The sequence below is a fragment of the Abramis brama genome, assembly GCF_963993115.1.
Source record: "Abramis brama genome assembly, chromosome: 1".
NCBI lineage: Eukaryota > Metazoa > Chordata > Actinopteri > Cypriniformes > Leuciscidae > Abramis > Abramis brama.
The window spans coordinates 55521138-55535674 of NC_139963.1; the positions used below are offsets into that span (position 1 = coordinate 55521138).

The 14537-nt window shown below is 37.6% G+C and overlaps 1 long non-coding RNA gene across 1 annotated transcript; it reads right to left on the reverse strand.

Moving 5' to 3' along the window:
* Positions 1–1588: 1588 nt before the first annotated feature.
* On the reverse strand, positions 1589–2725 carry LOC311095959. Its single transcript, XR_014608930.1, has 3 exons — positions 2627–2725; positions 2046–2135; positions 1589–1651 (listed from the first exon to the last, which is right to left on the reverse strand). It is a non-coding gene; the product is annotated as an uncharacterized lncRNA (long non-coding RNA).
* Between the last annotated feature and the right edge of the window lie 11812 nt (positions 2726–14537).

Sequence of the window (14537 nt, forward strand, 5' to 3'; positions counted from 1 at the left end):
AACACGTTATATGCATGTGCATGACGTCATCGTCTTCCCAGATTCACGTTTTAGTTGTTTACACCGTTGTTTACACCGGAGACCGTTTTCAAAACTTTGCGTTTTCAGGCACCCAAAATGCCGTTGTCGTGTAAATTAACAGCCAAAACGCATACAAATTTTAGGTTTTTAGTTGAAAATGGTGTCGTTTTCAACCAAAGCTGTTTCAACCAAAGCATGGTAAAACATGAGGGAAAGAAAACACAATGGCTGCATCTGAAAACGTAGGCAGTGACTTGATGCCTCGCTGTCCTATCAGACAATGACTTTGCAGGCAGCGTTTGCACACGAAGGCTCCTCACAAAACTAATTTCAGACAGACTTCTGAGGCAGCATAGAGACGGTACAGAGAAACATATGGGTCCGAGACGTTGTGTGACATCCACCTGTGAATGTAGACACGATGGCTGGATTGCGCTTACATTACACTGAGATCCTTGACTATCTCTGAACCTGGACATGCTGATTTGGATAACATTCCGATCAGAAGCGTGTTTACACTTGTCTTTTCAATGTGTATGTGGATAACATCTAGATACAGGTTGCATGTTAATGCCAAGTGTAAACGCAGCCAACGACTAAAAAAGAAGGGGCGTGGTCACTGGAAACTAGGAGGCGGGACATGGCCAGCACATGGCCAACACAAATAGAGACAGAGCCATGTGCTCAAACACAACACAGACAGAGACACATTAAACTAAGACAAGACTGACAGAACTGTCTGCTGAGAACCCTGACATTTTATAATCTGAGTAATAAGAATGTCATATTTCAGGGTCAGTCCTTATGAACATTAATAACTCATGGATCAACCTGCAATACTTACCACAGAGTCACCAGTCCCTCTTCTGTTGCCTGAAACATAATGTCACGGGAAAGTTTATGATCACACACACACACACACAGTCTCTAATGCAGATGACAATCCGTTTTTAAAAGAGTCTAGAAGAATCTAGTGCTGTAGAATAGAAACATTATTTTTGTTAACTCATTGATTTCTGAAATATGAAATATGAAAAACTCACCTGCTCTTTTTTTAAGAATCACCCAGAGAATAAGAGCCAGAAGGAGAAGAGCGAATGAAGCGGCAACAACAATCACAGTCACAGTCACTGAGAGAGAGAGAGTAGAGAGAGATATGTTCAGCAGGACTATATTACTGTGTTTAACCAAATACATAAACACGGCACGCTGAATAGGATAATTATCCTTATTTACCATGTAAATTGATGCTTGTGGTGATGATTTTATAGAAATTTACATGTATTAAAAGCCATATGTACACTAACAGACTGTACCTCATATGTTCACTAAATGAATGTGACATGATTGTTTAGGATTGTCTGGATGAGAATGATGTGTCTGACATTTACTGACAGTTACTTTTTACATTACGGTATTAGTTTTCATGTTTATGATTGTTGGTGATGTACAAGAGAATGTAATTAGAAAGTAATGTAGATTACAAATTAAACATGGCTTGAGTCAAAATCTGTGAACAGCTGCTCGAACAACGAATCGGTCAAATGAGGATGATGTTCACACACACCTGGATTCAGAGGGTTTGCTGTGGTATCTGGAGTAAGTGCTGTTACTGTAGTTGATGTTACAACTGTTAAAAACAAAATGGAAATATAATTATATAATATTTTAATGCACACAATGTCATGGCATTTCTTTTACAAACTGCTGTATTCTAGAGCAGCTCCGTATCTAAAAGCTGCTCACACTAACATGGGATGAGTTGTGTTTAATAAATCCTCACTATGATTTTATTAATTTATCATGGGATGGCGTGAGTTACACTAACTGTATATTATGATTATTTTGCATCAGACAACAGACTGTACAAGACCGATCATATGTATCAAAACTCACTGACAAATCTGACTAAAGAGCTTTTTTTGATGCTAATATGTGTGATGATAAAGCAGTCTGTGAGAGCCAGTGCAAACCACTGAAGCGAGAGACTGATGATGTGTGACAGTGATCATGTGATCATGAACCTTGTGTAGAAGCTGCTGCTGTAGTTCGGCTTGATGTCTTCTCAGAGTTTGAGCTTCTGACTGGAGTCAGTGTTGTTGAAGCGACTGGAGCTGCAGAAGATGAATGTTCAGACGCATCAGGACATTAACATCATATTTTCATATTGATCATGACATGCAGTTTGTGTTCAATCATCACAGCTTACAGTGGCAGTAGTTGAGAAGAGAGATGTTACTGTATCATTTATTCCTGGTTTATATGAGAGTGAAACACAGTGAGCTGCTTCCCATAAACCTTCAGCTTTCCTGAATCAATGACATTATTAAGCCTTAGAATTCCTCAAACTGCAAACAAATCCTTATAATTCCCAATATTGACGTCCCTCATGGGTCATACATGAAATATTGCATGAATCAGAAGAGTCTATTTTAGCCTAGTATGACCTATAGGAGGTCAATATTGGGAATTATGAGGATTTTTATGCAGTTTATGACTTTGACCACTAATATTTTAAAATTGCCAAACGTATGAAGCCATCAGAAAGAGTAGAGCCAGTGTGTGAAAGTTTTCACAAATCTGTCTGAAAAGAGTGTTTTCTCACCTGAATACTTGACAGTGTATCTGACTGAGGTCTGGAGTTGATTTCTGTGAGTAACCTGACATCTCCACTCTCTGTTGTTATCTTCATTCAGGAGTGTTGTAGTCAGAGTGATGACACAGGGATATTGATCTGATGATGATAATATCTGATATCTGGAGTCTGTCTTCAAAACAACACCAGCCTGATTCACCCACAACAGCTCAATTCCCTCAGAACGAACCCAATAATCACAGGGAGATCCAGTATATAAATACAACTGACAGGAGAGAGTCACAGAGCGACCTGGACTGATCTCAGTCTGTGAGGATGAAGATGATGATGATGATGGAGACACTGACACTGAACACAAGACACAAATCACAGACTCTTCAATCATCATCTGAGTTTAAAGGTAGAACCTGCCCTTTTTAAACTGACCAGTGACCACATAATCATAAACTTACCATGAAGAACATGCATAGAAACTCGTGCATCAGGTCCTTGTTTCTGTCCGTTCACATATTGTTGGCAGATGTAAAATCCATAATCTTCTTCTGTGACGCTCTTGATGTTCAGAGAGCAGTCAGACTCCAGACTCAGTCTCTCATGTCTTTCTGTGTCTTTCCTCTTTATCCCTCCAGTAATCAGTTCAACTCCTGCTGAATGTCTGAATCTGTTAGAGTAGATCCATATAGTTGATTTGCAGTCAGAAAGAGCATTATTACAGGACAGACGCACATTTCCACCAGAACTGATGAACACATGATCCTCCACTCCACTGATACCTGAAACACAGTATATCTCAGTGATCATTATGATATTAATAAATGAAAACAATTAATCATACCAACATAAAAAGAAGATTCAAATCATACAGTCTTTTTCCGGTGTTTGATAGTTAATGCATTCATAAACATTTATGGATAAACCAAATCTAACGCCTCTTTAAGAAGGAATAAGAAATACCCTGACTTTGAAATAAATGTAAATAATGTAATATCATCATATCTTAAACTTTTGATTTCAGCTTTGTCATAAACATTACTGGATGGCACAGGATTAGTTGATCCTCCTCTTCAACCGTAGAAAATACACTAATAACTGACCTTAAAAGCTCTTTATCCGTTCTGTGTTTCTCTCTTTCCTTCAAACTCACCCTACTGTGACTTATGCACAGCTAAATAGAAAATAACAATTCAAAACCCACAAAGAATATTTGTGGAACAGTTCCCAAAGGAACGAGCAAAACTCAGGGAAGGTTTGCTGGGATTAGTAGTTCACTCTCCATCCAGACACAGTCATGATGATTGTTACGAACTGCTCTGAGACACAAAGGTTGAGATCCAATTGCAGCTCCTACATATTGCTGCAACATATAGGTTGAGATCCTATGAATTAATGCTATGTTTTGGGAGATTTTAAGTACTTTTGTACCTATTTACTGCAAAATACCTCAGCTACACCATTAGCATGCATTATGAAATATTGCCTTTTTATGAAAAAAAAAAAAAAAGATTATCGAAATGAAATACGAGTTGTTTCTGGATATTGATCTAGGTGTGAGATGCATAATTCTTCCATCTACTGGTTATAATTTTTTTTGCAAATAATACAGTTTTGCCAAAAAGTGTAATTACCATACACTTCCAGCAGAGGCCCCATTGTAACGGTCATCATCAGTAGTGTCCTTGAGAGCCACCTGAGGGCACTCTACATCAGACTATCATTATTCACTCACAACTACATTTCCCATAACTCACTGCCTGGACTCATCACTAATTGCATTCACCTGTGTCTCATCATCCTTATTAGTCTCAGCCTATTTATACCATGTTCACTCATTCACTCACTGCAAAGTTTTGTACGTTATTCCACTGCATTTCTGAGCATTTCCTTTGTTGTCGTTATTTGTGGTTCTTGATCTCTGCCCATGTCCTGGTTTTCCTGTTTCTGCCTCACCCTCTGGATTTGTCCGTTTTTTGGATTGCCTGCCTGTGTATGACCTTTGCCTGGATTTTGACTACGATTCTGTATAACCCTTTAAATAAAACTGCATTTGGATCCTCAACCTTCGTGTCTCGGAGCAGTACGTAACACCCATAGAGATCCATTCATTTTTTTTGGATGTTACTGACTGCTCTTATAACAGCTTTTGTTATGAATTGTATATATAAAAAAAACATTTTAAATTACATTAAATCAGTATTTTTTGTTTGTTTTAAAGTGTCTTGTTTTTGCAGTAATGCCACATAAATTTGCAGTAATGACACACACACAAAAAAAAAAAAAACAGCAATAAGCAGATAAGAACACGAGTAAAGAGTAAACACACTTGTGTGTGTGTGTGCATGTGTGTGTGATCACATTTGTTCCACATTGTATTTGTGCTCTAGTACATTGAGGTATGGAAACGTTCAGATTTATTCTGGATTTATTGATTTATTTTGACAAAAGAAAAATATATATATTTTTTTTTTAACACCTTCAAAACAACCGAATCTGGCCCAGTTTTTGTGTGTGTGTATAGATAGATAATTTAGAAAAAGTCACAAAATCTTATTGCACTGAGATGAAGGAAACCATTTTTTATTTTAACTAAAGAAAAGTCGACTGGACAAAGGACAAATTAGGCTTCGGTCCTGGAGGGCCACTGTTATAATGTTATATATGTTGTGTTTTATTTTCTGAGAGTGCAAGCATGATGTTGAATCATCATCATCATCATCATCATCACATTGTAACATAAATTCAATGCCATTATCATTGATTTTTGGATGAAATCTAAAAAAAAATTATGGGTGTAAAAGTGATATTGATTCAATGCAGTTAACATTAACATTGATTTAACATTGTTTCGATGGTTGATCTGATCACATTAGTAGTAGGAATCAAGTAGTAGTAGTATATTTATCAAAGTGATTTTCCCCATTATAGATAAAGTTTAAATTACCAAGTCTTTTGGTACATTCATATGGAGAAGAACCATCATGATAGAAATTCAAAACATTTTGAATTGAAAGAAATAAGAAAGCTATAAGAAATTGAGATTGAGGCCAAAAACGCAGCATATAACTGTTAAAAAAAACTACACACTTGTTTATAAGAAAGTTTGGGAATTATTAACTCATTTATGTGTCCAGCGCTGTCACATCATGTCAGGTGTCAAAAGAACGAAAGACTCAGAAGAATCAGACCCGAAGACTCAAGAGATGAACTAATCATTTCTCTTTCCGCTACAGAACCCATGGGATTTTGCTCATGCGCGGTCGACACAAGATGAACGAATCACTCTCTGAGACAACTCAGTAGTCCTGAGTCATATTAAAGATTTATTCAAAATAAACAAATCATTCATGACCGACCCATCACTAGAACACATTTTCTCTTTCTGTTCTTGCCATAACACACAGTTCCAGCAGCAAGAGAAAAACTAACATTAAAACATCAAGAGTCAAACTGACCAACTAAAGCAAACACTGATCATCATAATGGTGACATCAAACCAAACTATTATTATAAATAAATCATCAACATCTAAACCTCTGTTAATCTCAATAAGGACTTTTGTACACATATGACAGAAGTAAATCTGGTTTGTAATAAGTGAAGTTGGTAATGCTGTTTGTGGAGTTGTTTAATGAAGTTGGAGTCTGACATCAAACAAATGTTTAGACGTCAACCCAGTTTTCATTTTCAACCAAAATCTGACGTCTGAGCGATGTTGGAGTCCATGTCCAATAACATTTCGATCTGGGATGAGCTCATATTGTGATCATAGTATGAGCACACAGTGAGTGCGCCGTGAGGTTACACTTTTAGCTCACTGTGACATTGTGATCATATGGAGAGATCACTGTGAGATCAACGTGTTGACTGGGTGAGAGGGCCCAATCATAATTAATTAACTGTTAACTACTTACCAAATTCAGCTCATGATTTATTTTAAACTTAAAAACTGTCAAATGCACATGATGTTCTAACACAACAAGTATGCAGCCCAGTTAAGTTGTTGTGTGACTTTTCCAGAAGTCAGAGAACGGAGGTGCAGTCAGGGTACTTCTTATTCCTTCTTAAAGCGGCAGTTTGATTTGGTTTATCCATAAAAGTTAATGAATGCATTAAATATTTACTAACATGTAGTTAAGGCTGCCATTATTCATGCGTGAATCCATAATGACTCCATCGTAGTTCAGGATAACTCTTCAGTGTTTAATAATTAGTTCATGCTTTCAGTTATCATATCAAGGACCATTTGGAGTTCCAAAAGACACAGATAGTGATCAAGGCCAAAATGTGTGTATTTTGGGGGTTGATGATTTGTCACACCTTTAGTACGGTGGGGGAAGATCGAATTATCTGACTGGTCAGTTTAAACGTCTCACAGTTGGGTTACGTGGTTTAAGTCACATGGTCAGGAAAGGATAAAAGAAGATTGAAACTGTTGCTCTGTCTCTTTTTTCTCTCAGGAAACATTTACATGCTGGGTAAGATTAATGGTATAACAACATCATCTCATACATCTAATTTGTAACTATTCTGGGCTTCTTCGCCCGAAAACGGGCGAAAACTTGAACGTTTCGAATTGTTAAATTTTTTTGCTTCATCGGATGGGGGTGAAACTTGGTGACTTTTGTTTTATTACCTATATGAACACACAAAAAAATCAAGGAGATGATTCTGATATGTTAAAGGGTCGTAAAAAAAAAAGTCACACTTAGCTTCCTCCCGCCCGAAAACGGGCGACATAGGAAATGAATGGGAAATACGAAAAAATAGGAAAACTCAGAGAAACTTTTGGTGGTACAAGCTACAGATCAGCCACTGTGCTGAAAAAAAGTGTACAGCAATGAAGGGGTGACACTCTAAAACATCAAGAGTGCAAAAAAGACACCCTCCCCCCCCCACACACACACCCACACACACAAACACACACACACACAGAGAGAAATGAACTGGTAAGACTGAAACAGCAAATTTTGCCCCAAACTATATAAAAATTATATAATCATAATAACTCCAAAACTATAGCAAGGAGAGTCAAAAGGTAGGTATCGTTTGAAAGAACTCTTTTTAAATTTTTTGAAAATATAAATTACATTACATTTGGACATTGTCCTGCCAAGAAACAGCGGATAAAAGACAATATATATATATAATTTTTATTATGATTTTGCATATCTTTCTTATTTGTCATGGAATAACTCAGGAAGGAAATAAGGTAGGAGGAAAATTCTTTTTTAGTGAAGTCCCCCTACATGTTAGCTGCATCTGGATAAAAAAATAATAATTTTTGGATAAAGGAATCAAAAATTACAGCATTTTGAAAAGAGATAGCCTTTTTGTACAGTCTTTGACACCCCCTCATGGGCAATTTTTTCTCCATGAAGAATATCTTGTCATAAAAGCAATAGATTATCTTAATTTTGGGCTCATTTTAATTGTAATAATATGCTGTAAAAAATGAAGTGCCATTTTCAATTATCTGAGAATGTTTCATGAGCTGTATGATGTTTTTGACACATTGCAGTACATTATTTTATAGATTATGAAAAAAAAGAAATTCTATTTATCAGCAAATAACTCAGCAATACTTCAGAGTTTTTCAAAGTGGATACGTTCACTGTAAAGTTCAGACTCTAAGCTTTCAAATGACGTCAACTTTGTGTTAATCAAGGCAAGATTTTTGAAAAATATGGTAATGAATATTTTCGCAGCTAGGTGGCGCCTGCTGGTGTTACACTCGGTTTTAGAGGGATTACTCAGCACTCGTTAGGAGTTAATAAATATAAAAGCTGAGATCCTAAGCTTTAAAATGATATATAATTTGTGTTGTTCCGTTCAGTGGTTGCTTAGAAATATTTTTTTTTTCTTTCCGAATGGGAATAAATAAAATAAATAAATAAAAAAGCTATAGGCCGCCTATAGGCGGTTATAGGACATGACACATATTTATACATTTTGAAGCCACTAGATGGCGCTCTTCTCACTTGAATTTTTTTTTTTTTTTTTTTAGGCCTGCGCTCTATTTTGATGTGAAATATTGCATTTATTGAAAAATAAAATAAAATAAATAAAATAAAAATATATATATTAATTCTAATGGAAAAAAATAGCTCACAAAAATTATATAATTAATGCAAAGTATCATAAAAAATTCTAAGAATTCTAAATAATACACTACATTGGTTACCTAGCCTGGGAAAACCCAGACAACTTCCGGCAAATTTAGATTTGCTTTGCAAGTAGTCTGGCAAAGAGCTCATTCAAGTCCATTTCCCCATGCCGAGAAATCAAGGCACCAATCAGAAACGTTGAGGCGGGCTTTACACATGACGATAGCTCTGATTGGTTGTAGGTCTAGCCTATCGAATTGCGCCCAGAGGCATTTGAGCGACGTCCACTCCGACGTCCGTTGGTGAAGCGAGCGCACCAACTTTTAAATGCATTATTATATTCAAATTGCAAACACATGAGGACAGTCTCCATGAAAGACCCACTGGCAGATGAACGTGCTAATACATTTCTCTCCGAAACGGTAGGAAATTAAATTAGATTTAATAGAGGATTTTAACTGTGACAAGATGATTGACAGGGCAGGATGCACGCGACAGATCCATCCGATAAAGATGACGAAGTAGAATGTCCCAAAGTTGCCTACTTTTTTGCTACACATTCAAAAGTAAATACATTTTCTTCACAAAAAGAGTACATATGGCTTAGTGTAACATAGGCGCGAATTGGGATGCAGCATATGGCTTTACACATGACGATCTCTGATTGGTTTTAGGAGTTTTAGGTTTATCAAATTGCGCCCAGAGGCATTTGAGCGACGTCCGTTGGGGATCCCCTTTGGAAATGAGTTATTAAAGGAGCTTTGCCAAACTATAACTCAGTTACTACTGAGAATGGTCTGGTTTTAACCAGGCTATTGGTTACCTATAAAGTCCTGTATTATTTAAAAGGTATTGCTACTGACTTATAAAGCCCTAAACGGCTTAGCTCCAGTCTATTTAACAGATCTTCTATCGCCCTATAATCCATCGCACTCTTTAACGTCACTAAATTCAAGGTTTTTGGTCATACCTAGGATATCCAGATCCACCAAAGGAGGGAGAGCATTTTCACATTTAGCTCCAAAACTCTGGAATAGCCTTCCTGACACTGTTCGTTGCTCAGACTCGCTCTCCCAGTTTAAAACTAGATTAAAGACACATCTCTTCAGCCAGGCATTCATATAATATTTTTAATCTTACAGTTAAATCCGGTCTCTTGTTCATAAATGCCAGAGGAGAACTGGTCCCCGACTGAGCCTGGGTTCTCTCAAGGTTTTTTTTTTTTCTCCATTGGGTCACCTGATGAAGTTTTAGGTCACCATTTTAGGTCACTTGATGGAGTTTTTCGGTTCCTTGCCACTGTTGCCTTTGGCTTGCTCAGTTGGGGATATTTTGGGGATATTTAATTTAATTTAATCAATTAATAAATTCCACTAGAAAGAAACCTTGTTGTATTATTTTAATTTAATACTGTGAAGCTGCTTTGATACAATTTGTATTGTGAAAAGCACTATACAAATATACTTGACTTGACTTGACTCTCACCTTTCGTTCTGCAAATGGCTTTCAGAGCCCAAATGGCTTTCGGAGCCCCTTGCCCAGACGTTGAATCGTTAGGTTGATTGGATTAGCTGTGGGGGAGACTTTCACCTTTTGTCTTTAATGGCTCTGGGATGGCTCATGGAACTGGAGTTCCTGGCCAGTATCAGAATTTGAATAGTTACGCTGATTCAATTGGGACTGGTAGCACTCTCAGAGTAGGGTGTGTTCCTACTTCATTTGCATGCTTTGTTCAGAGTCTCCACCTCTATGTAATCCCTCCCCCTTGGAATGTATATAACTACAATGCATATTGTATTAGTTTTAGATGAAATTTGGAAGTCTACAGCATCACAGCGAAGTCCTCAATAAAGGAAAACTTCTGCTTGAAAGATATCCCAAAACGTCTACTGGTTCTGCTTCGATGACGGAATAAGTTTCCAACACTATAATGATTTTGTTAATGGTGATCAGCAAACAAATATTGATAATGTGGAAGTTGCTGCCTTTTGCCTTGGCATGACTTCTCACTTTTTGCTGACAATACAAAGGCAGAGTACAGTAACTCTAAAAATATTGGTCAAAAGTCAAGTTTGACCTCAAGATTTTTTTAAGTATATAATTTATTACTAAAACATCTAATTGCCAGATTTCCAGTGTCCTACCTATAATTAATTTGGCGGGACAACTAAAAATCTTTAAAGTCATTTTTCTCAGTTCCACACTCTAGCGAGTTAAGGTATTTTGTCTTTGTAGGGCAGATTAGTGATGAACACCTGCTGTTAACAAGCAGAATCACTGAAGGAAAGAGAAACAACAAGAACAGAAAATAGAGAAACACAAGAACTACAGCTGACTTCAGCCAGAGATTTTTTTTGTCCAAAGAAAAAAGATATACAGATATTTCTGATCTCTCTGTATCATCACTATCAGCTTTTATTACATTTTATAGCATGCGCAGGATAGAGTAGTGATGGAAGTCCGATAAAAAAACGGAAATTTTATGTGTTACGTCCAAGGACGTATTGCTTTTCTCTTGTGCAAATGTTTAAGGTCATTGCTGTGTATTTTGCAGTCAGTAAAGCTGCATGTGTTCTGCACACCAACATTGTAAATACTGCGGAAATTCACACGGAAAAATCGCAACTCTGTCATCATTATGTTAAGCCCGCCCGCCGACTCTATACATGATGTGATTGGCCAGACTAGAGTTTGTTTTTTCCAGCTCGCAAGCCAACAAAGTTGCTAGACGACACTGGCTGCAAAATAAAGTTTGATTTTTAGGCTATTAAACTAATGGAAACAGGTTTAAATCGAAAGCTTGGTTTTCAATTAGCCCATTATAAAAATGAATGATTTTCACTTTTTTTCAGAGTACAGTGATTAAATTTAAAGGCACTACCACAGGAATTATTACTTTATACAGGTATATATATATATATATATACAGTGAGGAAAATAAGTATTTGAACACCCTGCTATTTTGCAAGTTCTCCCACTTGGAAATCATGGAGGGGTCTGAAATTGTCATCGTAGGTGCATGTCCACTGTGAGAGACATAATCTAAAAAAAAAAATCCAGAAATCACAATATATGATTTTTTAACTATTTATTTGTATGATACAGCTGCAAATAAGTATTTGAACACCTGTCTATCAGCTAGAATTCTGACCCTCAAAGACCTGTTAGTCTGCCTTTAAAATGTCCACCTCCACTCCATTTATTATCCTAAATTAGATGCACCTGTTTGAGGTCGTTAGCTGCATAAAGACACCTGTCCACCCCATACAATCAGTAAGAATCCAACTACTAACATGGCCAAGACCAAAGAGCTGTCCAAAGACACTAGAGACAAAATTGTACACCTCCACAGGGCTGGAAAGGGCTACGGGGAAATTGCCAAGCAGCTTGGTGAAAAAAGGTCCACTGTTGGAGCAATCATTAGAAAATGGAAGAAGCTAAACATGACTGTCAATCTCCCTCGGACTGGGGCTCCATGTAAGATCTCACCTCGTGGGGTCTCAATGATCCTAAGAAAGGTGAGAAATCAGCCCAAAACTACACGGGAGGAGCTGGTCAATGACCTGAAAAGAGCTGGGACCACCGTTTCCAAGGTTACTCTCGGTAATACACTAAGACGTCATGGTTTGAAATCATGCATGGCACGGAAGGTTCCCCTGCTTAAACCAGCACATGTCAAGGCCCGTCTTAAGTTTGCCAATGACCATTTGGATGATCCAGAAGAGTCATGGGAGAAAGTCATGTGGTCGAAGAACTTGACTCTGTGGTCGAAGAACATAGAACTTTTTGGTCATAATTCCACTAAACGTGTTTGGAGGAAGAAGAATGATGAGTACCATCCCTACTGTGAAGCATGGGGGTGGTAGCATCATGCTTTGGGGGTGTTTTTCTGCACATTGGACAGGGCGACTGTACTGTATTAAGGAGAGGATGACCGGGGCCATGTATTGCGAGATTTTGGGGAACAACCTCCTTCCCTCAGTTAGAGCATTGAAGATGGGTCGAGGCTGGGTCTTCCAACATGACAATGACCCGAAGCACACAGCCAGGATAACCAAGGAGTGGCTCTGTAAGAAGCATATCAAGGTTCTGGCGTGGCCTAGCCAGTCTCCAGACCTAAACCCAATAGAGAATCTTTGGAGGGAGCTCAAACTCCGTGTTTCTCAGCGACAGCCCAGAAACCTGACTGATCTAGAGAAGATCTGTGTGGAGGAGTGGGCCAAAATCCCTCCTGCAGTGTGTGCAAACCTGGTGAAAAACTACAGGAAACGTTTGACCTCTGTAATTGCAAACAAAGGCTACTGTACCAAATATTAACATTGATTTTCTCAGGTGTTCAAATACTTATTTGCAGCTGTATCATACAAATAAATAGTTAAAAAATCATACATTGTGATTTCTGGATTTTTTTTTTTAGATTATGTCTCTCACAGTGGACATGCACCTACGATGACAATTTCAGACCCCTCCATGATCTCCAAGTGGGAGAACTTGCAAAATAGCAGGGTGTTCAAATACTTATTTTCCTCACTGTATATATATATATATATATATATATATATATATATATATATATATATATATATATATATAGTTTAAAAATAAAACCGGCTTGGCAGCAACTGTGTGGAGAGATTTCTTACCTGTAGGTGTGGAAGGTTGATCTTTAGTGTCTCTCTTTAAATGAAGGATGTCGAGGATTTACTCAAAAGAAAAGCCGAGAGAACAGCAGCTGAATCGTTAGATTTACTCTCACTTCAAATGCTCCTCCTACAGTTAGTTTCCCTGTTCTGTCTTTTACCTGTGAGAGAAGGAGCCTGATTGGTGCACAACACTCAATAAACATGATCAGACACTTACCGATGACCCGCATGAGCTAATGATAACCTCACAGTCACATGAACATATTGACAAAGCCTGTATGAAAGCATCTTGAAGGTGTTCAAGAAAGCCAGTTATAGTGGGGAGTAGGCCTACAAGTATTTGATACACTGGCGGTTTTGCAGGTTTTCCTATTACAAAGCACGTAGAGGTCTGTAATTTTTATCATAAGTACACTTCAACTGTGAGTGACGGATTCTAAGACAAAAATTCAGAAAATCACATTGTATGATTTTTTATTTGTTTGTAAAATTAATTTGTTTGCATTTAATTGCAAACTAATTATAATTAATTTGCATTTTATTGCATGACATACGTATTTGATCACCTACCAACCAGTAAGAATTCCGGCTCTCACAGACCTGTTAGTTTTTCTTTAAGAAGCCCTCCTGTTCTCCACTCATTACCTGTATTAACTGCACCTGTTTGAACTCGTTACCTGTGTAAAAGACACCTGTCCACACATTCAATCAAACAGACTCCAACCTCTCCACAATGGCCAAGACCAGAGAGCTGTGTAAGGACATCAGGGATACAATTGTAGACCTGCACAAGGCTGGGATTGGCTACAGGACAATAGGCAAGCAGCTTGGTGAGAAGGCAACAACTCACCCCCTTGGAATTATAAGGTTCTATCTGACATTTTTGTCAAAATTCAGTTATTCACATATTCTTATTCTGTGACAACTTATTTACATTATGTGATGTTTTTTTTAAGTTATGTACATTTTGGGACTTTTTATTGAAAAAACAAAAAGGTTCTAGCTACAAAGTCAAACTCTAACTTGGCTCTATAAGGTTCTGTCTGCATGAGCCAATCAGCACTTCGAATGCACAGAAGAGGACCAATCAGGATCAACTCTGTATGTCCTGTCGCCGGCTTTTTCCTTGACGACAGGAAAGATCGCAGACACACAATATCTAAGATATCTAAGATC